Source organism: Wasmannia auropunctata, unplaced genomic scaffold, assembly GCF_000956235.1.
Source record: "Wasmannia auropunctata unplaced genomic scaffold, wasmannia.A_1.0 LD318241.1, whole genome shotgun sequence".
Taxonomy (NCBI): domain Eukaryota; kingdom Metazoa; phylum Arthropoda; class Insecta; order Hymenoptera; family Formicidae; genus Wasmannia; species Wasmannia auropunctata.
In genome coordinates, this window is record NW_012044649.1 from 1,989 (window position 1) to 6,819 (window position 4,831).

The 4,831-nt window shown below is 23.7% G+C and overlaps 1 protein-coding gene across 4 annotated transcripts in view; it reads right to left on the minus strand.

Moving 5' to 3' along the window:
• LOC105460652 (protein spire homolog 1-like) overlaps nucleotides 1–4,831 on the minus strand; it is a 28,976-nt gene that overhangs the window by 1,656 nt on the left and 22,489 nt on the right. The window lies entirely within an intron of this gene.

The window sequence follows — 4,831 nt, forward strand, 5'->3', positions numbered from 1 at the left end:
TCAAGTTATGTGAGTATTTTATACTCAAATAATGATGTCATTACTTGCTTACTTTGGTGACAAATTATCATATAAAAGCACAGATTTATATCCTCACTTTTAATATGAGTTAACAAAACTCAGTAAAGCACACGATCTTGAGCAGATCGTAGATATAAAAACTCAGTTGAATCTCACTTAGTAGAATGAAAAGAAATGTGCATTAACTGAGTTATGACGTCACAAATGAGAATTATCTGAGTTTTGGTGTAAATGGAAAAAGTAACTAATATGTTGTTATGCAATGAGATGAAGAGATATGATTTAGAAATGAGAAAAAATAAAGACAAATTTTTTCACACAGATAAAACATAAGGTAAATGGTCCAATTACTGACATTATAAAAATTTTTATAATTTTATTCGAGTGTATATCTGGTTAATAATATTTTAGTTTATTAATTGATTTTCCTATTTTCTCATAACGTTTAATTTAACAAAAAATTTAATTATCTCAATATACTAGTTTATTTTTTATTAAATAAAATGATGAACTTTGTATCACTGAAGATGGCTCGAAACGGAGCCGGAACGTATGTTATTGTACTTAAGTAACTATTAAAAATTAAACTTTACGCGCACTAAGTACTGCGCTTGACTCTCATTAGCCTTTTTCCTAATTCTTGTTTTTTAAATAAAATAGTTGCTAAAATAGTCAATATTCCTGATACTGGCAATTTCAACATCTTTTTGTCGATAATTCTAACAATCAAATGGCAATATTATTGTCAATTTTTATCCGACAAATGTTAATATAAAGTTAAATTAAATAAAATCAATAAGAGAGAATGAACTTGATAGAGATTAAATTACAAATAAATAAACAAATTCATCTAATTTTCATTTAATCTAATTATATTTAGGAAAGAGATAAACTGTATTATTACCTAGTATTATTTATATATTTATTATTTATGATAAAATTGAATACGCTATTAATATTATCTAGACAGCAGAATATCCAAAATCAGGATATAAGATAATATATAATAATAAAAATTAATCACACGCATGTATAATTAGCTTACCTTTATGTTAATAGATGTCACTTTTATAAAAGATATAATAAGTACTTAAATGATAAGTAATTAGATTGATAGGTACTTAGAACGGAGGTTAAAATATCATATCAGTATTATGTTCTTTTTAATTCGAGTCCATAATACTATTGACAGTATTAGCTATAAACGGCATGAACGTATTATTGATATCAATAATTCTATTGTAATAATACAAGGTGTTTCTAAACTCAATGTCAAAACTACAATGGATTTAGCATGTAAAAACAAGTCGAAAATATGCAATAAACGTATATAAATAAAACATGAAATAAATGTTGTTTAATATTCTTCATTTTGTTTAATTCTTTACAAAAAGTGCTCATTTCATTCCTATAAATTAGATCTTTGAACACTCTTTTTGTAAAAAATTTAACAGAATAAAAAACGTCAAACATTTATTTCAATTCATGTTTTCTTACGAAGCAACTTCAATACCCCATAATTCCGAATCCGTTCGAAATCGGACATATGTTTATTAAGTATCTTCGACTTGTTTTCATGTGCTAAAGCCGCTGTACTGTTTTGATTCTTATATAATGTATTTAATATTTTGCTTCTTTTACTTATTTTCAAGTCCTTATATAGCCAAACTTGCCAAGAGCATGTATTGCAAATCACTCTTTATTGCATATCATGTTAATAAAACTCAGCAGCAGCCAAGCACAGTCTGCTCTTTTTCAATATCTAATATTAATAAAAATGTATCAAAAAACAAATTTGAATTATATCAAGATAATAAGACATGCTCTATTTCTGCTGTATTTCTATTATTGTTATGCTGGCAAAATATAATGGCAGAAACCAAGTTTAGAGAAGACACAGTGTATAAAAATCTGCTCTAAAATCATAATTGAATTTGCTGGCATACTGTGGACATACTATCAGTATTTTGCTATATTATTAAATAAAACATTCGATATTTTCTATTAATTTTAATTTAAAATTACTCATTTTTGCAACTACCTCTTCTCCATTTTTAACAAGATTAAACATTGCTTAGGACAAAAATCTATAGGCTTTTATAGTTTAAATTTTTAAATTAGAAGATTAAAGTTTTAGTGAAATATTATTACAATAAGTAGACTCCTTAAGAATTTAAGTAAATTTAAAAAAACATAATTACATATAATATAATTTGTATATTTAAATAAATATTTAAAATCGTATTGTTAAAATCGAATTGTATTGTTGAGTTCCAATATTTGCGAAATTGTCAGTAATTAAGCCATTTATTCTATCTCATTATTAGTGATTAAATTTTAAAAACTTAATAAAATTGATTTTTTTTTAATTTCTAGACTTTTAACATAAATATCTAATTATCTCAATTTTATAACAATTTTCAGTTCTTGCATTTATATTTTTCATATATATCTTCATTTTTAATATACAAACTACAAAATATACTATTTAAATCAATCCATATAAATGTCTTTGGAATTATGATTTAAAATATTTCCTGATTTTGGTGCTCTTAAGAGTAGTTATACAAATGTAAAAAAAAATTAAATTGAATAAAAGATTACAAGAATTAAAATATTTAATATAATTTAGCTTTAAAGAATTAGTATATAATATTGAAGATTATGATAGAGCTGTAGATGTTCTTAATGGAAGTCAATATTCAAAGTATTTTTTTTTCTTGAATTTATATTATATGTATAAATAATACTTAAATAATATGTACAAATTTATAAAATACAAATTTATAATAAAGACATTTAAAATACATTAAATATATTTAAAAATTGACATAAAATAAGAAATAAAAAAAATAAAGACAAGGTAAAAAAATAACTTTAAGAATCAAATTAAACCAAGATGTAATAAAAACGTAATAATATATATAATTAATAAATAAGAGGAAATTACAAAAATAGCTTTAAGAATAAAATTAAACCGATATAATAAAAATATGATAGTTTAGTAAATAAGAGGAAATTTTTATAATTTTAAAATAAAATAACAAAGATTATTGTTATTTATAATCATTTGTAATTCAAAATATATATAGAATAATCCCAGTCTTTAAAAAAACTTATTAAGACTAAATTCTGAGACAACTTTACTTTATGCACAACTTTGTGTAAAACTTAACTTTTAATTTAATTAATTAATTAGTTACTAAAAGAAATAATTAGCTTATTACAAATCGGGTACAAGAGATAGGCGAAGACATCGTATCTCACCTTCGGATGTGCATGCTTATCTGGAAAATATCTATGCTGTAATCAGCTAATGATAAATCTGAAAATAAAATGCGCCAACCTTGTTTACCTCGTATCATCCGATCTGTAAATAAGCTATTTCCTTTTATAATTAAAAAATTGAATTTCTGACAAAATGGTGCAAGAAAAAAATACTTAAAATGAAATAGATATATATTTTAAGTTTAATAAAAGCGAGATAGAAATTTTTAATGCACCCCAGGACAGTAACAAAAAACAAGCTTTAATGTTTGGAAGCTTATTTCCCAAAATATTCAATTTCGGAAAATAATTTTATTAAACATGAACGAATTTGACATTAAATTTTTATAAAATTTTGCCCCTTTCTAATGATAAAAATTTCTAAAGTTTTGTAAAAATGATAAAACACTGGAGATATTTGGAAAAATATATTCTTGAAAAATCTAAATATATAGTTATAAAGTGTATCAAATACTGCAACAATTTCATTAAAAATATTTAAGTATTTTAAAATTTCAATATTTGTTTTGACTTATATAAGCTTTATTAGCTTCAATATAAATTGTTCAATTTCATAAATCTTAAAGATGGCGTATATGCATAATAAAAAGGGTTTCTTTATTTTTGTATTTAACAAAATACTTGAAGAAAATTAAAATATGTTCTAGATAATATTACACAAATTAATATATCTTATGATTAATATACCTATATCTATATAAAACTATCATACATAAAATAATAAATCACTATATGTACAATTAACATTTGAAAAGCATCTTCATACATTAATGTGAAACAAATAAGTATAAAAAATAATTTTATTTTCACCCAAGTTAATTAACGATTTTAGGATTAGTGATTATAATTAAAAAATTTTTTATATTCTCTAAAATTGCCAAATACCAAATATTAACCTTATTAAACATTCGTGAGATTGTAAAATCCAAAATGTTAAATTATTTTTCAGAAAATTAAAAAAAAATTCCAGAAAACATGTAGTATAACTAACATGCGCACTTTCGGACAACGTGTTACCTCGATCGCAAATCATAGGCAAATCCCTTTTATGGCTAATCCAGAGAGAGCTGACATTGTTTTATATTTTATATAGCCATATAAACTTTTTTGATTGGTTAAAAAACCATGTACATACATGCATAGGCGCTCCACATTACACATTTAGCATCTTAATAAACGCAAAGGGATAGAAAACAATTAAAGAGTTGCGAATTGTCGTTGATAGTAGAAAACAAAGAGTGGTAAGTTGTTAAAAATCGAGAGTATTATAACGACGTATTGCAAGTTATAGCAGATGTAAAGATAATTGTAAGTTATATATAATAAAGTTATTTAACTTTCTTTTTAAATTATATAGATATGAATAAACTACGAGGGCAAGTCAATAAGTTCTTAAGATCGTCAGAGCGCACTTGCAGTGTCATGTCACATTACTTTTTGACAAGTAGCATCTTTCAGCTGATTACTGTAAAATTTTGAGCGGAATTCATCGCGTGGTTTTATTTCTATAGACGATTAAAGC